Source organism: Filicampus tigris, chromosome 18 (genome assembly GCF_054856515.1).
Source record: "Filicampus tigris isolate MCC_2025a chromosome 18, RoL_Ftig_1.0, whole genome shotgun sequence".
Lineage (NCBI taxonomy): Eukaryota > Metazoa > Chordata > Actinopteri > Syngnathiformes > Syngnathidae > Filicampus > Filicampus tigris.
This window is the reverse complement of record NC_141234.1, coordinates 3,577,735-3,600,684: the sequence shown is the minus strand read 5'-3', so window position 1 is coordinate 3,600,684 and position 22,950 is coordinate 3,577,735. Positions and strand designations below refer to the sequence as shown.

The 22,950-nt window shown below is 41.8% G+C and overlaps 1 long non-coding RNA gene and 2 other non-coding genes across 3 annotated transcripts; all 3 read right to left on the bottom strand.

Moving 5' to 3' along the window:
* Positions 1-2,293: 2,293 nt before the first annotated feature.
* Positions 2,294-2,366, bottom strand: trnak-cuu (transfer RNA lysine (anticodon CUU)). Its single transcript has one exon. It is a non-coding gene; the product is annotated as a tRNA-Lys (tRNA).
* Positions 2,367-2,508: 142 nt separating this feature from the next.
* trnak-cuu (transfer RNA lysine (anticodon CUU)) lies at positions 2,509-2,581 on the bottom strand. Its single transcript has one exon. It is a non-coding gene; the product is annotated as a tRNA-Lys (tRNA).
* A 6,430-nt stretch (positions 2,582-9,011) lies between these two features.
* On the bottom strand, positions 9,012-17,297 carry LOC147132046 (uncharacterized). Its single transcript, XR_015081947.1, has 4 exons — positions 17,093-17,297; positions 15,306-15,370; positions 14,148-14,366; positions 9,012-9,155 (listed from the first exon to the last, which is right to left on the bottom strand). It is a non-coding gene; the product is annotated as an uncharacterized LOC147132046 (long non-coding RNA).
* Between the last annotated feature and the right edge of the window lie 5,653 nt (positions 17,298-22,950).

The window sequence follows — 22,950 nt, the reverse complement described above, 5'->3', positions numbered from 1 at the left end:
ACAGAGCTAAAATGTGACACTACTGCATTCTTCATGAATGTACCATGTCGTTATGATATGTTAAGTTAAAAAATGCTATTACCGGTACTCCTTGAAGGGCTGGCCAATATGGTTTTAAATAAAAAATCTAAATTCTAAATTTTAATTGATTTTTGCCGTACTTCACTTATAGGAAAAGCAAATGACAGTAAGATTATTCAATGAACACGTTTTTATCTTTTTTTTTTCCCTTTTGGGATTTGATTTAGTTCCTCTGATACCAAACAAGAACTCTCCTTAATAAATTAATAACTTCAATCAAACAAATTTAACAATGAACCCCTCCTGCTCTTTCTCAGTCTTTTCTCAAGAAGAAGAAACACACCACGCATAAAAAAAAAAAGTCCAAAATGTTGATAAATCACTGCTTTTGCAACATAAATGGTTTGTGTTCTCATGACTCAATTTCACTTCCAGTCCAACATCCACAAAAGTTTACCTTTAGGTCATTCTCATCTTGGATTGACCCTGAGTTACCCCCACCCCCACTATGAATTTAACAGACTCCACGTTATCCGAGCCGAGACGGGCAGATGTGCTGCAAGGTGTTTCTTTCGGGCCTTCAGTAGCGCTCACGCGCTAATTTGGAATTGGCTGTTCATCAATGGGCCCAAATAACACACGTTTCCAGATGGGAACGTATTGTGACCCGAGACCTCGGGGTGAAGAGGTCACGATGGAGTGTGAACAGAGGCCAGCCTTTAAGGACTCCTTGTGGACTTCCTCCTTTGACCCAAGGACGCGTGGCTCCCTAATTGAAGACACGTGAATGGAAGGTCCTTGACACTCGAAAATGACCCATAGCTGGTGTTAACTGCGGTGAGGAGTGAAGCCAAAAATGGTCGATTTTTTTGTTTTCAGAGTCTTCTCAGACAATCTCAGCATATTTGACTAAATTAGGTTGAAATTCCATCAATTAATTGTTCAATTATGTATAACCTACCAGTCAGAATAATACGACGACCTGCACCCCTTATGCGTCCTTGAAAGTATCCTTGAAAGAGTGCATCCTTGTAACAGAGTAACATTTTTTTTTATTAGGAGGGGCCGATTAATCTTTGTCACTGTGCTACGTACAAAATCTTTATTTTGTGTGTTTCTGTCATGTTGAGTCATATACAGTGCGTTGAAACTCTTTTATATGTTGAGTGCCAAAATATAATTAGTATTTTTAACTATGAATTTGCACATTTGTTTTTGGGTCTAATGTGGTGAATTCAAATTAATTATTGTTTTGTTAGTCACTGTTGATTGGGTTGAATATTTGAGGGCATTTTATAACCATTCATCCAAGATTTCTGGTTTCTTGGTCCTGGCTTCCTTGAGAGAGGTACAAAAAAAAAAAAAAAAAATGAAAACATGGATCAGTTTCGAAAAGAAGCACACGCCACGTGGAGCCGGCAGCTCAGGCTTTGGTGCGGGCCCTCCGGTATAATGTCTCCTCTAATCCTGGCCAATTAAACCCACGGTGCAGGGGGAGTGACTTTGTTCACACTGCACCAATTTGCGCTACAGCGGCGTGGGGGGAGGAAGGATTGACAGGCGGTGGTGTGAAAATACAAATAGGTTCTAATTTGAACCCATGCTGAGCACACAGTATGCTGGGGAGGGGAAACCATTTGTTGTCACCCTAAATATTCTTATCGGAGACCTTACCTATGTAGAAAAGTCATATGAATGACATAACAATGTTTGTAAATGCTGAATAAGTAAATACAATTTATAGCAAAATTCACTTGTCTCTGTTTTTTTTCAACCATAATTCTAAAACAAAAACTGAGAAACTGGATAATTTTTTTCCCCCGTTGATTCATTTAAATGCTATTAACCTCATCCGAAGTCTGTTGCCAAACAAAACAGCACCTACATAGGCAATGGAGTGGAGAAGTGGGCTGGGAAGCAATATTAGTTATGTCCAGTCTGCCTCATAGTGCCCAAAATATTTCTTTGTTTAGTTTTAAATTCCACTTTTGCTTGATATAAATTGTAATATGCAGAACTGACAATATGCAGCAATACAGCCATTTAAGCGTTTCCCATGCAGTCACTGTTCAAACCTACCTACCTGCAGTACCTCAAGCGTCCTTCAGAGGTCTCTGTTCGGATCTATCATAGCCTTTAATGTGTCATCATTCCTTTTAACGTGAAAGAAACAATGTTTGATGAAAATAGATCAAATGTAACTGAAGATGTGGCGGTGTCTTGAGTGAACACAAACTTGGGATGTTAAATTGCGCCCCAAAAAAAAACGTGTCGCCCAACGTGGGGCTCGAACCCACGACCCTGAGATTAAGAGTCTCATGCTCTACCGACTGAGCTAGCCGGGCGCTGCTCGAGTTGTAGGACAGGGTCGGTTATCTAATAATTATACCTAGCTAAATTGTACAGTTCAACTTCTTGTTTTAGCCTGTTATGCAAACGATTTTGGAATGTAATTTAGAATCGTAGGTTGAGCGAAAAAAAACATTTCGCCCAACGTGGGGCTCGAACCCACGACCCTGAGATTAAGAGTCTCATGCTCTACCGACTGAGCTAGCCGGGCGATGGAAGTTTGCGATGCTAGGCGGAGTTAAGTACAAACAGGCGGAGCTGTATTTTTACGATGCTGTCAGCTCTTAATGTCATCTTCCAAGGGTTGCGTATAGTTCACATTTATTTGTTGACATGACGTTACTTAAAACATTGCCTGTTCAGTTAAAAAAATGTTTTATGATGTCAACAGTTTTGGGCCTGTCAAATGGAAGCCAGCCATGTTCCATTTTTATGGTTCCACTGGTGTTGTTTGGCTATGGAAGACATCAATGATTAAAAAACAAATAAATGGCTAGAACCAACCACAAATGCTTCCTTGCCCCATGTCCTTTTATTCATATTTATTATACATGACCTTTGGCTAAACAGCCGAATATTTCTCCCCACTCCGTATTGGAATACACATCCTCGTTTGTTAAAAACGCAGCTACACTACACGGCGGGAGTCCGTTTTCAAACGCACGGCAAGCCTCTAGGCGGCAGTAGTTAGCCAAATACGTCCATTCAGAAGGAACTTCCGTCCTTTGACGTCACTTCTACGAACCCAAAAACACGGCGCCAAACTCTTTCGGGAGGACCGACAAAAGGTCAGAATGGCTTTTAAACCTTTCAACGAGAAGTAGTGGTTGGTTGCGGACAAATAAGTAAGCAAAAAGCGCCTCAAGAATGGCTATAACCAACGCAGCGCAGCAGGAATCCATGTATTTTTTTTTTTTTAATTAATTGAACTTCAAATGTACAAAACATATTGGCATAGTACATTGTTAACATAAAACAGAAAAAGTAACAGACAAGCCTCAAGAAAACACCACAAAAAGTGATAAAATAAATACAATAACCAATAAAGGAATAAAAGAAGAAAGGGGGGGCACGCGAGGGGTTTTCAGCAAGGTTCAGCTCCTCTACTAATCTACATAATGTCACAGCATTTTTCTTTATCATATCATTTTTCTTTATCAATGATGAAAAGTAACGGGAATCCATGTTGACTCGCATGAAAACGACAAGTCGCGCAAGTGACGTCAGAGCATTTTTGTCGCATAGTGACAATGTAAATCGCCGGATCTGACTGTCCACGGCCAAACGCCGATCCGGAGATATCCGCAAAACTGTGGCCGGATTTTTGCGTTTTCAATGGAAAACTCCAGGGACGTGTGGATGATAGGGCTAACCGCAGGCTAATATCCGCCGTTTGTAAAAACCCCGGCTACATGTAGACAAGGCCTTAGGCCTCATCCAAAGTCATTGGCGTCCACCTGCTAAACCGACGCGTCCATCAAATTTAAATTGAAACAAACACTTTGGCGACAACGTCCTAATCACTGCCGTGTTTGTCTGGTGCTCCCCTTGAGGCATTAACATGTGAAAGACCCTCCGTCCTGTGAACGTATTTGAACTCTGACCCTCTCCTCTGTGCTTTGCAGACAAAAAAAAAAAAAAGAGAGAGAAGCCGCAGCTGGGATGGATGGAGGACTACCAGTCGGTTCTCACCAGCAGCAGCAGAAGCAGGAGACTTGCATCCATGTTGAGCTGTGGCGTCTGCTCCCAGACGACAAAGAGTGAGTGGGAATAAGTGGTCATTACAAGTGCTCCTGACTTGTTTTCACCGTTAATTATGCGCTGTTCTCCGCCCCTCGCTCGCACACTCGGCCTATTTTAAACGCGTTACGGGAGCAGACACATAAGCAGTGCGGACAAATCAAATGCCAGTTGTAATTCTGTTGTCATAACCATGAAGACTTTGGATGTAACCACCCTGAGATTTTTTTTTAGAAACCACCTCTCAGTGTGGTGCAGTGTACCCCTCATCAAAAATGACAAATAAATGCCTCTCCGACCCTGAAGTCTACCATTAACTTAGTTTACGGATGCTATTGGTTGTACAAACACAGACATGAAAAGTTTACTACTCATTTGAACGCTGTCGCTGACCAAAACAGCAGCACCTACCGAGGCACGTGAACAATTGATTTCTAACCGTTTTCTAAACACCATCTCAGGGGCCGGCCATTTTGTCACCTCTGTCGACTGAAAATGACATCACAACTAGCCAGGGCTCAGGGAACGGAACGACCAATCACAGATCGCCTGATTTGATTCGATGATTTGCCTGAGCAGTTGTGACGTCATTTTCAGTCGACAGAAGTGACAAAATGGCCGCCCTCAGAAATGGCTAAAAACGAGTGGATTAACTCTTACTGTACAAACTCAATATTTATCAGAATGCCTTTTTTCAACTAGTGGGCCTGCATGGAATATATTCTTAAAAAAAAATATGTCTGGGTTGACTTCCTCTAAGTTTTCAGATTCCATCGGGAAGGTTCTTCAAATATGTCCATCATTTCTGCAACATGGTGGTTATTTTATGCTAGTTGTCTAATGTGACCGTTGCTACACACATACACACACACACACACACATTCTTCAGTCACTTCAACCACATCAGCCTGCATGAAAGCACACACATGTGCCCCAGACGCAGTGCAACACTTTCTCACAGCACAACCCAGACACACACACACACACACACACACTCACACACACATCCACAGTTCGATGCAGACAGTTTGAAGGGCCTCATCCCGCCTGCCTTTTCTTTGGCTGTCTGCGCCGTCTGACCCAGGCGCTTTATACGTCTAATTAAGCAGTCAGACCCTCCAGCGTGCCGTGACACGCTCACGGCTGATTTCCGCCCGACGTTTTGTACCCCCAGATCGGGTTTTTACCCCGACCGAGCCGCGTGATATTGTTTTGTCGGTCATCTCGCAGCGGCCTGGGAAGGTTTGCTCAAATATTGTCCGGCAGAGTGTTGTCGCGCGACTGCACGGGGACCTCTGGAGAAATTGCATCGCATAGTCATTTGGTAGCAAAATGAATGCTGACATGATTCACGGGCTCTTTGTCATAATACCAGCAGAACCTCCGTCAAGTCGAAAAGCAACAAAGAGAAGTACAAGTGGCACGAATATGATGATGATGAAGGTTGTAGCTTGATGAACAACATTTTTTACTAGAACCGGCGATATTTGTCTGACTTTTAGCCCATCTTCAAGTCAGATTATATTTGCCTCATAGATGAAAGTGTCGCTTGCAGATGCGGGACGATGACTGAAGCACAATGCTTTATAGTAGAAAAATTGTGTTCTTATTTGGGGCGGCAGGAATTAAGCATGACATGAAGAGACGTGACCTCAGGGGCAGATGGACAATGGTCACTTCCTCCCTAATTCACCACCTTACAACACATAATTGACCTGCTTGTGTGTTTGTGTGTGCGGCGGCTTCAGGGGGAGGTGGCTCTGCATGACCCTCTCAGATGGCCTTTCAAACTCGAGCTCAATGACCTCCGACCCGCGTGGTAGTCATTTCCTCGTTGAGCGGCAAAGGGTTGGCCATCCGAAGACACCTGCCGCATTCCGCTGCGCGTGCCTGTCGCACCAAAGCCATGTGAAGTTTTTGGTCTTATTTTGATTCAATTTCTTTGTTGATCGTGCTGGGAGAAATCGCATGGCTGTAACCAAAGATCCATAAGCAGTGGAATGTGAAATGAAATAAAGAGAGGACGTTTTTGTCGGATAAGAAGTCGGGTAACACTTTTAAAGTTTCTCCGATGTTGATAGCTTTTTTATCTGTAGCATTTAGCTTATGTGATTTATATATATATATATATATATATATATATATATATATATATATATATATATATATATATATATATATATATATATTTTTTTTTTTTTATTATTATTTTTTTAAATAAAAATACAATCACATCATCCAAAAATCACACGGTATCATTTAGCTATTTGTGTTCATTTTGAGCACACTATTTTAAAATTTATTCAAAATAAAAAAAAAAAGAAAAAGAAAAAAAAAGAAAAAATACATTTTAAATTTAAAATGCTATTTTTACATTTCACTTTCACACTGTCCGCTTATGTCAGACCACTATTTTTTTTTTTTTTTCAGGGATACATTTTGTCTTCATCTGCCAGCATTTTGCTCTTGAACTTGAACTCGTTTCCCTCACGCTGCCCAATTTTACGGCACCCCTCAGAAGAACAACCCCCTCCCCCCCCTCCCCTCCGGGCACCATGTCTGTCTTTGTGAAGTTGTCTTCCTTGACTTTCCACATCCCCAGTCTGGCCTTCTGCAACCTCAACACCCCCCGCAGCCCTCCGCCTCTCCCGCATAGCCATTCTTCACCATAGGGTCCCGCCCGCCCTCCTACAGGGACTTGCTTGGCAGCATGCTAATCAGGCTCTTGGCGGCACTTCCCACGATTTTTCCCTCCCAGACGTGAGCTTTTGTCTTGTTATTGATTCCATTATAATCAGAGGGTTCCCGTAACTTTTCTGCTGTCTGGGCCAGCGGGCCTACCTCTCATATAGCGCCCCTCATTCATCAGGACTCGGAGTCTCATTAAGAAGTCAGAGTCAAGCATGCTCGAGTTTACACCATCTGAAGTAGTGCTCAGAGTTGCAATGACAATGGGATTGAGGGGGGGGGAAAAGTTGCTGTTTTGAGGTGCGAACTACTTGAGTGAAGTACATACCAGGAGGAATTACATAGGTATTAAATGATGTAACTGAAATTATGTTTAGATGCCAAAGACAACATATATCATGTGTGATTTATCAGAACATTGAAAGTTCAAATGAAATCTCAATTTGTCACTTGTCGCAAGGCAGAGTTTGCGGGGCTCAATCATAACTGCATCAGAGGCCGATGAAATATATTTAATATACTGTACAGTTTTGCACCATCACACAATGTCAGCTTTAAACTTAATTGACAGCGTTGGTCACGACAAAAAAAATGTATTTCTGTGTTAGATGATGCACAGTTCGGCAGAGCCTTTAACCCAAATGAGTTAATTAGTGCTAATTTATTATTGTATTGCATTAATTAGATCAAATTATAGCGGGGTTTTAATTTGAATGTTATGCTTGATTAATTTGTGTTATGAGGTGAGTTTATTTTGAAATTCCCCTTCAAAATGATGAAATATCAAGAGCTCGCCGATATAGAAAAAGTCAGCACCAAAGCACTTTCTAATGCCCGATGGTTTCTTGTCATTTTAATGACAAGCGGTTTCATGAATTCGTTAAAGTGGAAATCAACCCAAACATATTTTTTCCACGAATATGTTCCCAGCAGTCCCACGAGTTGAAACACTTGCATAGCGGACTTGCATAGAATATATTCTTGAAAAAAATACATTTGGGCTGATTTCCACTTTAAATGCTGGAGATAATATAAATGTATTGATGTATATTCAAGATACTAAAACTTACAATGAATACAATTTGAATTTGATTTGATCGCGCTTCCGCTTAGATTATTTGAAGAAAGAAAAACATATCTGTTGTCACAGCTGTTGAAGGAGGCTCATGGCTGACGTCTTTTTCCGCCTTGAAATTTGTCACATACGGCAGCTATTGTCCTTGCATCTTTTTCTTGATATCACAACAGCATGTGGAAGCAGTGGCGACTGCGCCTCCCCAAGAACAGCTGCGCCTTCCTGTTTTACTCCAGACGTGTCCAGATGTGACTCTGGTTCACCTTTGGAATTGTGCACGGCGTGTAAACATTGATCAACACGCCCGGCAACAGCTGCTTCCGTTTGAGCAAAATTATTCATCATTTTAATGTGAATTCACAAAAAGCCACTTCGCCTGAGTCAAAAGAATAGTCCTGAAACAACATTTTTTTTAAGATAGAAAACGGGTGAGAGATTAAAGAATTTTTTTTAACAATATTCTAATTTATTTAGATGCAACAGAAAACTATGATGGGGGAGGGAGAAAAACAGACATGTATTGTCTCACTGTAAATGTGTTTTTATTGAACGTAATAGAAAAACGGAATTGCATAGTACAAAGTCATGTGCAAACAGAGCTCAGGATGTGTGCAAAAGTAGGTCGTAGGTCATTTTCGAATATAATATACTTCTATCATTACATACTCACAAAACACAAAACGTTTCGGATGTCAGAAATCAAATGGACTTATGAAAGTTTTTAAATTGCACATATGCTCACATACTGAAGTATTTATTAACTTGCCTAACTAACCCGTATCAAGCCGGTAACGTGCAAACCCAACAAATGTGCAAAGAACCCATATTGCAAAAATGACCTGCTGCTTCTTTTTGCATAGATAAGAAGTGTTACATCATCATTTTGAGCACTGCATTCCGCTCATTGTGCAAATGCAGGATAACATCACAAAAACGCATTTATACTGTAACAATACACCAGACGCAGATTGTCAAACATTTGATTGTTTTTGAAACATTTCGAACTAAATTATATCTTGTAAAATACGCCATTTGCCTCCAAATCTACAAAGACACTCGTATTTGAATTAGTCACAACTGAATTGCATCACTAACAAATACAAAGCATCGTGCTAGCACAGTCATTTGGGAGTGTGTCTTTACAAGCATCACACGTTTAATAAAAAATGTTCAAATATGACGTGCAACAATTCATGAAAGCGTTTCACATCGTCCGTCCAGTCTCCAGTCCGTTTGTTGCTGTAAGAGCTTTGGCAGTCCAGGAAAAAGTCTCCAAAACACCCTGTAAGCAGACAAGAGCATACATTCAAAACAGAATGTTTTCATAGACCGAAATAATCATAAATGAATACTGTATGTATGCTACATCACATATATAACGAGAAGCTAGCCGATGTGTTAAATACAAAAGCGTTGAGAGTCATTTTTTTTCCCCCCTCACATTGTAAACTGTAGTTTACTACCCGCAGATGGCACACTAATATGGCCGCCAGCCTCCTCCTCCTCCTCCTCATCCCTCCGTCATTGTCTCAACTACCCAACACGTTTTCTCCCACGCTCTTATTCCAAGGGGGGGTTACAAGCCCTGATTGGGTCGCCATGGCAACCCCGCATCGGCACGGTCGGGATTGGCGTACGCGGCGGGCTAATTATGCAGCTCGTATGCTTAAGAAGGAAAAAAAAAAAAAGTGTAGGCTGTATTGAAATGTAGAGCTAAATAGAGCATTGCGTGGTTGGGGGGGGGGGGGGGAGAGATTAACAAATGAGGAGAAACCCGCCTAGGTTATTTATTCATCGCTATATTGCATATCATAACCAAACACATTTGCACATTTTAGGTCTTCTTCGTCACTTTGTAACTAAGTGTGCGGTGCTAATTTGTCGGGAGCTCACCGCACCAAAACTGGGAAAACAACTTTGTAGGGCGCGGGGCGCTAACGGCTAAAGCTAATTTGGTGTAAACAGCAACGGCACACAATGGGAGGGATGAAGTCAACCTGTCAAATTTCTGACAGAGCCGTAAAAAGGAATGCAATGTTAGGGTAGTGTCCCGCTTTGCCGGGTTCTGTATAAAAGTCAAAGACTGGTAAATCCGATGCGGCAATGTTGCAAGACCTCTGTGTGAAAGTGGCTGGTGTCATATAAGACAGAAACGGTTATGTAAAAGCTGTGAGAGGCAGGATGCCACCTATGAGTCAGACGATTCCGCAAAAGATGGAACAAGGGTGTGTAAATGTAGCGTGATATCTGTGTGAAAGTGGGTTTACTCTCAGATAAGACTGAGGCCACTTTTACACTGCCTGTAAAAAAAAAAAAAAAACATTTTTAAAATCAAAGTCAACATGTTCCGGCTTGAGGGGTTAGCATCCGAGCCGTAGCAGGCGGGACGGTGTATGATTATTTCTATGCCGCACGTGACGCTGGAGTCATCAAATTATCTGGTTGCTGTGTGAAAGGGCATGCAGTGATGCGGCTATTTTGGCGGATCTCTGCGTGAAACAGGCTCGTCTGTGAGACTTCGGACTGTGAGAACGGAATCCGCGGGGTAGAGGCCTGTGTGCGTTAGAGACGGGGCGCGGGGTTGGCCGGCGGGGGGCCCCCGCGCGCACAATGGCCGCCATTGTTTACCAATCTCCCTCGTCCATTAATCAGCGCCATCCAGCTCTAATTGGCATTTTGGTTAAGCTGGTCGCCAGACTCCCGCTCCTTCCACTGGCCTAAATAATGGCGTTACGCCACAAGTGCCGCCGCGCATTGGGGAGGACAATGTGTCGCTTGTCTGAGGGCCCGGGGAAGGGCACCCCCCCCACACACAAACACCCCCCGCCCCAAATAAACCTCAACACACAAGCACAAAGACGGCCTCTCACTATTGAGATCTCACTGTCGCGGGCTGCCTCGCCTCGTCTATACGCACCCCCCAATCCCCCCCCCCCCCCCCCCCCCCGACCCCCACCGCCCCTTCCTCATCCTCTCCTTCTCCTCACGTTTACTTACGACACTTTTTCCCCTCCCATCCGCACACAAGTCATCCTGAATCATTGCTCCGTGTTGAAATGAAACTCCCGCTTTTATTATCGTCTGAAAACGCCAAAACAAACAGACAATTGCGACATTCTTGCAGTTAGAGGCGAAAGTCAGCGCGTAGGCCGAAACATCTCCATGGCAACACGCATGAGTCGACCCTTTCCGAGGGCCATCGTAAGACTTTCTTCTTTTTTTGTTTTATTATTTTATTATTAAATATTAACAATTACAGCAGTTATAGTAGCGTTCCTGCGGTGGCGATCTATCCTGAATTTGAAATTAAGTCGGAACACGCCGCGGTTATGTAAATTTAAATCCTAATTACAATAGATTGTTGTATTAATAACAATTTGAGGCCATAGAATATAAACAATCGTTTGAAAAACCTAAAGCATGACGGTGATCGTGCACTCTTAAAACAGTTGGGTTAAAAATAACAACATTTTGGGTCAAAAATGGACCAATCCACTATTTGGGTTAGTTTGACCCAATTTATTTTTTTTATTCCCCCAAAATGGGTAGTTTTGTACAAGACTCCCAAAATTGGGATGTTTTGTCCAAAACAACACAAGAAGGTGGTTCAAATTGACCCCATTAGTGTATCGGTCCATTTTTGACCCCAAATCGTGTTATTTTTAACCCAGCAGTTTTTCGAGTGATGTGCCTTCTTCTACCACGTGACCATGCATTCTTACACTGCTGCGAAAACCATTTCATTTGGAACCTCGAAATGTCAGAGTTACAGTAAATCTGCATGAAAAACACTTTTAGGCCATCAACAGAAAGCAACCAAATGGGAAACGGAAAATCCTTATATGTGTGCAAAGTAGCATGTGCAGGCCGCGTCAAATACTCTTGCGTGCCCGTTTATGGCCCACAGGCCGTAGGTTCCCCACACCCATTGAAGCCATTTCCAAAGATGGCACCTTGCGCTCTGAGATGTTATTCGCTCTCTTCTAATCCCAAAAGAGCCACACAAAGGATCCCCAAACGTCACGTCCAAGTGACGTAAAAATGTCGCACCGCAAACAAAAGCGCACCTCGGTTGGCCGCAGCGTCCCGTGACGGCCGAGCCACGGCTGCCCTCAAAAATGGCAGACGCCCAAAAGCCTTCGCCGCTCGGTTTTGTCCTTTCTCATCCCCTCCCCGGGGGCGGGGTGGCGTGGGCTACAATTAACACAGCGGCGGTAATTAACACCGTTTCCAGGTTGGGCAATGGCGCGGAAAAGCATAAAGGAGAGCGGGGCGGGGTGGGGGGACGGTGGCCATCACGCGCTTTCTCCGAGCTGCCATTTTGTGCCAGTCTTTCACCTAAGATGGTGGCAGGGATGCGACTCGCATGCGTGGGAGAGGGCGGGGTGGGGGGAGAGAGAGGAGGATTATGGGATTGAGTCGCATTGCCGAGGCGGGCGTGATGCCACCACGGACAAGCGCAAGTTATTTTCGTTCGCACGTCGTAAGGCTACAAACACCCCATGTGGTCGTTTTGTGTATTTAAAAAAAAACGTGTACATGATCTTAATATATGGCGCACACTTTAACAAAGCATGCATGAGCGCACACACACGCGCACACACACAACACAGCCATTCTCATGGTATGGTCTGCCCCCGAGCATGCAAATGACATTCATTATGCAAATGCATACAAATCAGGCCCGACCATCTGAGAAGGCAAGCTGGGAAAAAAAAAAAAAAAAAAGAGCAGAAGAAAGAAATTAAGTGAATGAGGCCAAAGCGAAGCGAAAGCAGTATGTGAAAACACTAGACGGCGTAAAAGTGGCTTTTTTTTTTTTTTAAAGTCGACACCTTTTCCCACATAAAGCCAAACGGGTCACAGCACGCCTCTTTTTTGCAGGGATCCCACAAAATGGCCGCATGAGAGCTGTAGCACAAGATCTGGCGATTAGCCATTTTTACCGTGAGCATCTGGCGCAACGTATAAAATACTTGTCGGATGACGTCGACAGCGATTGACCTGATGGTTTGCTATTAAACTTCACACACTCGTCCCGCTATTCCGTGTTCATAATCATTTAAAAAGAAAACATTTCCTATCCCCAGCTATTCACTCAAAAGCACCCCGACTAATAGGAAAGTAGTACCTTAGTGTCAAGGAACTATGTTGAAGTGATTCGTTATGACTGAGAGACAAGCTGCGGTTAATGTATTATGAACTGGTGTAAATGACTTAGAAGGGTCCGCTCTCTTTTTCTCGTGCTGAAGAACTAGCGCCACAATTTACAGCTCATGTTCATGTAGCAGTTTATTAAGTGTTAAAACGACTTAATTAGCAGCGCATAAACAGTTTCTAAAGGCCTAATAAGGATTTTGAAAGTGGTACTTAAATGCAGACTTTTCATAAAGACTTTAATTTGAGGACGTTTTATGGCACTGAGGTGTGTTTGCCGTTCTCTCTCTCTCTCTCTCTCTCTCTCACACACACACGCGCACACACACACACACTTGACACATTGTCACAAATGAGTCCTAAAGTGGAACCAAACAAGTGGAAGGCAGAGTGGGGGATGCTCCAAACGAGGGCAAATTTGCCTCGCTTTTGTTTCACCACTCCGACGGGTCGTCGTCGTTTTATAAGTGTCCAAAGACGTCATGCTATGCGGACAACATGCTTGGAGGACATTTCAGTCAACGCGCAAGTGAGGATTGTTTTGCTCGAATTAACAGGGGTGGGAAACCTAAAGCGCGTGGGGACAATACAGAAGCCGAGAGCATTTGAGCAGGTTGTAGACTTTCGGAAAAACAGTTGACCAAATCGAGACAAAATATATTTTTACAAATATAAACGCCTAAATCAGTTGTAACGTAGCGTCACAATATCAATTAAAAATGTGTTCTTTCTTTGTTTTATGTATATACTCGAAAAGACCTCTTTTAAATCACACGAATAATAAGACTTCTTTTTTTTAATTATCTATCTTTATTGAATAAAAATACTTTTTTTTTTTTTTAAATGACATTTCTAAGTGACCCCAAAAAATTTTTAACACTAGTGTACTGTTTTTTTTTTTTTTTTTTACATTTTATATATCTCTGTCTTCCTTTCACACATGACGCTGCACCATCCTTTCTAATGGATTAATGGGTGCACAAGGACAGTCAGTTGCCTCATTTTCCAACACTTACTAAAAAAAAATTATCAAATTTTTAGGTTTTCACGGATCGACATAATGCCCACATATGACCATTCAAACACTGATTAGCATATTTGCAACACACCATCCTACCTTTTTTCCCCCGACATCATAGCATGTTGTGTGTGTGTTCTGGTTGATTTTTCCATCAGCGGTGCAGGCATGTAATGGGATTCTTGTTACTTTCGGTTATCTAGCTTTATGAAGAATGTACGTCACTCATACAGCTAGATAACCAAAGATAACAGACAACCCCTCAGGCCTGAACACACACGCACACACACACGCACACACTTGCCTCCTCGTATGCACCTGCAAGGACCAAGCACAAATTGGGGAACAACATGAATCAAACGTTCATTTCATACATGCAATGAAATGTGATTAGAAACTAGCATGGACTCAAAGGGAGGTTGGAAGCATTTTCCAATAGGGGCAATTTCAGCTTATTTAAGGTCTAACAATGTATTATCACATTGAAGTTATTTTCAAAATAGTATACAATACAAATACAATATTTACCATGTTAAATATTGCTTTTGTTTATTTGGTTTTTTTTTCTGTAATTGTGCTTTTCCAAATGGCATTTCTCCCCTTTCCTTTCTTTAAAGCAGAAAGGGGGAGGAGACAGTGCAGAAGAGTGACGTCACTACCCGCGCGAGGGGCACAGAGGTGTGATCACTAATTACTACACACTCACACTCACACACAACACGCTAGTTAAAATTAACTAATTAAAAGGCAGGTTTGAAAAAAATACTACTATCTTTTTTTTTTTAAACACGCACACACACTCACACACAGCAAGTAGACACATTACTGACGGGTGACAGTTGCTCTTATATTAGAAATAATGTAAATGTTGTAAAATCTAAATTAAATATGCATTTTTAGATACATGATATAATATTTTCTCCCAATAGGACATTTGAGCTTTAATGTTAGTGTGAAATATGAATTAATCAGAAAAGACACGTTTCATTTAGAATCATGAAATGATGTTTGTAGTGCGTTCCCCGATATGCAAGGGGTAGAAGAATGAAAATACACATTTAGAGCCTATATTTTGATCATAGATTATTGACACACGTAGTAGTCGTCCCAGGTGGCCGACACTGCGGTGTGTGTGGCGACAGTAAAATGACAACATTATGTCAGGAGCATAAAATGACGCCGTAAATGCTGCCAAGTGGGAGGAAAATAATGCAATGTGATAAGACTGCATATTAATAATCATTTTAAATGACTTACCTATTGTGAGGGCGAGGCACCTGATCAAGCCAACTTCTACCGTGATGCGTTTGTAGTTGAGGGTCCTGGTCGTAAACAAGAAAACTTCACGTCATTTGAACTCTTATTTTGGACTTGAGGGCAAAATGAATGCGGTCATTCGAAGTCGCGATTTCCCCACGTAAACAATTGACCTTGTTTAGTGTCTCCTGAATATTAAAATGGTCCCAAATGACATCAAGAAGAGCAGGTATGAAGCGAAGGGGCCTTATGTAATAATGCACGTCATCGGAGTGCTGCATAGGGTGCGTGTGTGTATGCGTGTGCCATGAACGCAACAGTTGAGTAAACGTGTTCTGTTTTTTCAGTCCTTTTTTTGCACATTTTCACATCTTTTTTTTGTCTATAAAAACACTGTAATCGGTCATTTGCAATTACGATGCATGTATAGGTTGCCATGTGAGCCGTGGATGCAACTGCTGAGTGCAAGTGCCCAAATATTCCTTGTTTCCGTTTGTTGTTTTTTTTTTTTTTTTGGGGGGGGGGGTGGTGGTGGACATTTTCAGTGTCTAAAAAGATCGTAATTCCTTAAGTGTAATTACGGTGGGGAGGGAATGTGTGACCCCTGAACGCAACTGTTGAGTTCAAGTGCAATACTTGGTAGGAGGGAGGGCTCACACTTTAAGTTAATTATTGTCTTTAAAATATCCAAATACATTCAATTAGCATTCATTGGCATTTGAGTGAGTCTTGATTTAAGCCTACATTTTGAGTATTTTTGTTTTGTTTTTCGCTCTCATTTGGTCTGTGTGGGACTCGTGTGTGCAGTACCTTTTAGATTTTTTATGTTTGTTTTTGTACACTATCGACTTCAAAAGATTGTAGTCGTCAATTGTATAAGGTGACGTGTGAGCCGTGAATTCTCTGGGTTTAAGCCTTTGGTTTGTTTTCGCAAACTTTCAGGATATTTTTGTCTTGGTTGATTTGGTTAAGGTGCATGTGTGCTGTAAAGGGAGCCCCGTTAGGGAACGGATCCACAGAGTTCACGTGCAGTACATTTCGGGGCATTTTACTACACACTTTGAGGCTTTTTCTAGGTCCGTTTTTTTAAATTTTTTGCTTTATCCGTTAATTGTAATTGTGCCTGTCCGTGTCTGCTAAGTTCAATCCATCTGTTTTTGTCTCACAACGATCGTAATGCGTATAACAGGGAGAGGCTGCAGGCTTGTGTGACCCGTGAACGCAACTGCGGAGGTCAAGTACACACTTTTTCCAGTCTCTTTTTGGAAACTGCAATTACGGTGCAAGACGAGGCCGCTTTGACCCCCCCACCCTTCTCCCTCTTTATCCAAACCACCACCACCACCACGACGAGAGCAGGCCAAATACGCGTGGGGATGCTCGTGCACAAGACACGCTGTCGTAGAGCAATTCCACATATTAATCTCTAGAATATACGCAATGGGACGTCACCTTTCAAGGAGATCTTGAAGATACGCTCGTACACATGAATCCCGATGGGAACTTGTCTTCTAGGTCGTCTGCGAGATGCACCTGTGACGCAAAAAGTGCGTGCACACGCCAAACTCTGCAAAGTGGCGCAAAGTCCACGCGATTTCTTGATGACTTGGAATTTGTAATTTTTTTTTTTTTTTTGCCACAAAATGAGGATTACGATTTGGATTCACGCGGGACAAGCTAGCGTGGGCCTGCGTGTATATCCTCTGCCGTCGTCCCTAACGCATAAAGACGCCTTCCCTACGGTGCAAATGCGCTCGACAAATCCACGCAAGAGGACGTTTTCTTACCGGTGGTCCCTCCGCTGGCGTCCCAGATGAGAACCTCCACGCGCGGCGCATTTAGTGACGTCCCAACGGCCTCGTCCATTGATTTTCTCCCCTTCTTGAAATCACATCCTCGCATCCTCCACCCGCCCCCCCCCCCTTTCCCATTCAAGGAGGGGGAGATGGCACGGTCCACGCCGCAGAGGACTACATCGCCACCAGCGCGCAGCGTCGCGTCCCTTCGAGTGCACGAGCAACTCATTTGTCCTAAATCATATATGCACCCCCGAGGCGACGCCCCCTTTGCGAGTCAGTGGTCCACACCTTCCTCATCCTCCACTGAGATGCCTCTGCACAGATATGCACGCTTACTTTTGATTGACACATGCACTAGAAAAGGTAAAAGGGGTTCATTTTAATTGATGTTATTGCATATATATGAGTTCTTTCTAATGTTTTGGTGACTTGAATTCAGGGTTCTAGTCCCCCAAACTGAAATAGGTCTGGAGAGCAATTTGTAAAGGACTTTATCGATCAAGGGCTTTTTGTTTGCTCATGTGCAGTACAGTATATGTCAATTTTATCATGTTTTCTTTCAGTTAGGATTTTTTTTTTTTAAATGCTGTAAAAATGTAATGTAATGAAAAGTAAAGAAATATGGCCAGCTGAATAAATTAAGTCCTACTTTTCAAGGAAGGGAAAAAACTTAAATGTATATTTTTTTCAAATTAAAGGAAGTGCTTTCTTTTTAAAGGAAAGGACAAAATAAACCGTGCAGTAAATTCAATCCCCCCCCAAATTATAAAATTTAAAAAGATAAGGAAAATCAGAAGGACAGAAGAATATGTTTAACCCCCCCCCAAAAAAACGTTAAAAAGAAAATGAAAGAAATAAGGATAGCAAAATATTCAAATACTAATAAAAAAAACTGCTTTCTTTCAGAAAAGGGAACAAATAAGGGCACAACATTTAATGTAACTTAAAAAATAAATAAATAGTAAGGAAAATAAGGTGACCAGAATAAAAGTAATCTTAATGGGGAAAAAAAGTTATAACAACAAGTACCTTTGATTGTTCTGGAAAATATTTTTTAAAAAGCGCGGAGACAAGACAAGCAAAACATTTATTATAGTTTGTAATTTTAAATTGAAGAAAATTGAAAAAGACAAAGAAAAAAAGGCCAATATAATACATTTAAGACTGATTTTAGACAAGCAATAAATGCAATCCTGATGTTTAAAAAAACACATTTCCAATATCGATATTCAAATTTGGTGTATGGATATGCGGCATATCGATATGTTGTCTCACAATGCTCACGTTAAACCCCAATACGGACTATCTTTCGTACGCCTTTAGTAAGAAAAGCTCCGAGATGCTTGCAAACTCGTCAGAAAGTCATTTCTTCTTTTGCAAAGAGGCCAGCGCACGATGCTGATGTCTGCTACAGTCTCCACGAGGTTCCCTTAATTAACATGATAATCCCAAATGTTGGGAGTCCGGCAATGAAAGGCAATCCGCCCAAAGACCATTGTGTGTGTGTGTGTGTGTGTATGTGCAGTCATGGCGTCTCCACATTTGCATGCAAGAAGTTGACCCGGCCATGTCATGTCTGTCTAGACCACCTCAATGAGTGGCCACATACCTCCACACTGTGTCGCACCAGACATGCAAATCAGCCATTTAGAAGCCATCAAACTCATCCACTCTTTTTTTCTCGTCTTTTTTACTAAAGCAACCGTCTCAACCGTTTTACTGCAACTCGACATTTGAGTCATGATTTGCTGTCAGGCAAATAGAAATGGACTGAATTTCCCCACAATTGGTGTTCCTTCACGTCTATACCGGGATGCAGGTCGTTGTCTCGCTATAATGTGACGTCATTTTTAGTATAGCCTTTACAAAATGGAGGCTGTTTATACGCCTCGGTAGGTGCTGCTGTTTTGACCAGCAACACAACATTGTGGGGCGAGCACGTCACCTGGAACGCTAATCGCCATGTGGTCGGATGCCACGTTTGCTGCTGCTGCTTTGGTTAGCAACATAGTAGCATGACCACAACCAGAATGCAAATTGTCATCGCCGCCAAATGTCAGATCGCCTTTCAAGCGGAAGTCAACCTAAACATATTTTTTGTCCAAGAATATTTTCTATGAAGGCCCATGAGATGAAACACGGCATTCTGATTAATATTGCGTTTGTGGAATACGAGTTAATCCACCCCTTTTTAGCCATCTCTGGGGGCGGCCATTTTGTCACTTCTGTCGACTGAAAATGACATCACGGTTGCTCGGGGTTCTGGTAACAACCAATCACAGCTCACCTGTTTTCTGAAGTTGAGCCGTGATTGTTCGTTACCTGAGGAGTTGTGATGTCATTTTCAGTCGACAGAAGTGACAAAATGGCCGCCCCCAGAGATGGCTAAAGACGGGTGGATTAACTCTTATTCCACAAACCCAATATTTATCAGAATGCCTTCAACGAGTGGGCCTTCCCCTTTAATACCTCTTGGAGAACTCGATTATAAAATGTGGGAAGGTTGTGTTATGTGCTACTGTTTGGTTAGCAACACGGGATCTACTGGAACCCTATAAACCGTTAAATAATTTGTCTTCACATATGGTCTTGAGTCCTGCATAGTGAACTCATTTACAACATGCGGTCCACTTCTACCATTTACGCGCCTCGGTGAGTGCAGTTGTTTTGGTTAGCAACATAACATTGTGGAGTCACCGCATGTCAAGAGTCCACTGCGATAGCAGTCGTCGTCTCCACATGACATGAGATTGTCTTGTGCAAGTCCTGTTTACAACATGCAGTAAAAGATGCCGCACTGTTTAGGTGGCCCGATGGGTGCTGCTGTTTTGGTTAGCAACAGTATACAAATGGGCTCATCAGCAGAACTCTTTCATGTGTCTATAAACCGAGATAATTACAAAATTCTCGACCTGTCATTGTCTGACGGAGGTGTTTATTTTTCTTAAATCGATGAGGCATCCTGGCGACTAATTGCGGCTACTATTGGAGGAAGTGCGGTGCTTACAGCTCATTATTGTGGCCTGTACGCTAGCATGCTATCTTGGGATTTACTGCAGTTCATACACTAACTACATGTGTTTTTCTCTCAGTACTGTAATTGCACGTCAGCCTTTGCAATAGTTACCTAGCAACGAGATGCATGCACACCTTACGGCTTAATCTTTGAAATACTAATTCATATATATTTTTTTAGTTAAAAAAAAATCACTCCTTTTTCATTGTGATTATGGACTTTCTTAATTGATGGTTCATTTGCACTGTGTAGATTACCAAATGCGGTTCCCTGCAGACCAACACCTCACCCCAAAAAGTAATTATAGTACTTACACTACATGCATATGTTTTTAAGTTAACAATGTTATTTTTATATGTTATGTTTAAAATACCTCTGCTTCCCCCCCCCGCCCCCAGATAAATCATTGGCCCAATGGATTGAACGGATGGTAAGGGAGGATTCGTATTTGACATGCTGCGATTAAATCTTATGGGAAAAAGTGTGAAAAGTTGTTTTCGGGAGGACTTGAGAAGTGTTCTCTATTCTTTGCAGATTGCGCCTTTCAAGCAGAAAGCTGTTGTCCACATTAGAATAGTCGTCTATTCACTATGCTCAATGCAACAAAGCCATAAATCTCCACTGCAACACTGCAGTGGACTAAATGGGAAACTCAATTACAACATTTTAATCAACTCTTTTAAATTGATTTAATAGAAGCGCCAATATCAAAAAAGGAGTTTATATTTTTGAAATTGTCCATATTGGCGGCATTATATGAAAAGCACATTTCAAATGTCACTTTCTGTATCTAACTTAATCAACATGACTATTTAAATGTTTTTTGGCAATTGACTCTGAAGCTAGCATCTAAATCAGTAAGTGAGCAGTACAGACAGAAAAGTCAAATGATTACCTTATCATTTATGAATGCATATTTAGCAGGTACAGCAGTAATTAAGATGTTTGTGGCATAATTATCTTTTTTGTTTTGATTTATGGCATTTATTTTAATATTTGGATTAAGCCCATTTAACCTGTTTTTAAAAAATGATTTTAAGATAAAAAAAAAAGTACCATTGGCTGTGTAGTACTTTGTATTAAGGCTAATAATTCATGAAAACAATTACAAGCTGGTTGTAAAACCTCATCCCATTAATAAAAAAAATATTATTTACACCAGATAAAAGTGGAAAGTTTTAAAAAGTGTTTTAAAAACATATTGCCCTTTTAAACGTAAATATATTTAAACATAAAATCAAATGAAAAATTAATTTGAAAAGTTTAATTGTTAGGTTAGTAATGGTATGTTTTAAGTATTATTCAAATGTAAAACACTATACCAGTGTACAAAGCATATCTTTTTATGCCCTGGTTAATTATAGATGCATGGCTTTTGTAGATCCATTGTAATCCCCATTCATATCTGTGTGTATTACATTTAAATGCCTTATATGATTTTGGGGATTTTAAACCGCTTTATAAAACAGCAAAGCGGTGAGTGTTCATTTCTCCAGGTGCTGCGCTGCCATCGTGTGGACAGTTATGCATTACACAACTCGTTTTAGAATTATGGATCTTTGGCCGTACAGCGCCATCACCAGGCCAAAGTTTGTAAAGCCGAGCACAGACAGAGATGGACAACAATTCACACTTTCACTTCATGGCATCTGAACCCACACTGCGTGTACTGAAGTCAGTCGAATGTACCACCACACCATCAGTGACTTGGTGTAATGTAATAATTATGTAAGTTTCATTTTTCTGATGTACACCTTGTACCAATGGACATTATAGCAGCAAGACTTTGGTGCTGCTGTTTTGGTTAGCTAGACAACATTGTGGAGCGACAACACTTTAGTTTGTCAAGTTTACCTGAACGTTAATCAGTGTCAAAGACACCGTTTTTTAAAAAGTAACTTTGTTCTGACAAAGTGTTCTGAAAAATTATAATGCCTTTTATTCTAGAAGACGCCATTATTCTCTAATAGCAGAGACTGTATAATAATACACCTTTTTTTACTATTTAAAAAAGAAAGTACTTTATTCATGCGCGGATGTCAGATTTATGTGACATGTCTTATCAGGGCTTTAATTGTCCCAAAGCTAAGGTTAAGAAGGAATACTCAGTTTATTATGCTTATTTTTATTTATTTTACACCAGCAACCATACGTAGACATGCCGTTTTTTAAGACGTTGATATCACTTAATAATTTAGTGCAAATTATTTTGCCGACCCCCAAGAGACGGCTTGCAGTGCGGACCCCAGTTTGACAACCACTAGTCTAGCTACTAGATGTGGCCCGCGGGCTGTATGCAGCCCACCCATGGTCTCGCATACATTCAGTGAAATAAAAGCACTCAAGACTAAACGTCGTGAAACAGATTATGTGGACGGTAAACAGTGGATTGAGTCTCCAGTGCCGTTATATGGACCATGACCATTGAAATTTCCACATAAATGGGGGCGGGGGGGGCGGGGGTGTTCCACTTAGTGCATGGACGTCATACAGTGTGCAGTGATATGATGCCGTCACGTCTGTCAGGACGATATTGGCGATATAAAACATTGTTTTGTCCTTTTCCGACAGTGAATTAGCGGCATGAGGAAAAGTGTAGACACAAATGAACTAGCGGGCTCCGGCATAACGGCTGTAGTCTCCACTGACATTTTTGCCCACATGCAAAAATCATGCAAAAGGTAAATAATGTGGCGGAGGGATACAAACACCACTGCACAACATGGCCGTCATCTCCGTCATGTCCTCTCCGTTGGGACCGGCCCGCGCGAGCGTGAGCGCGCCCATTGGCCGAGGCGCATCTTGCCTTGGCCTCCCATTGGCCCGCGCA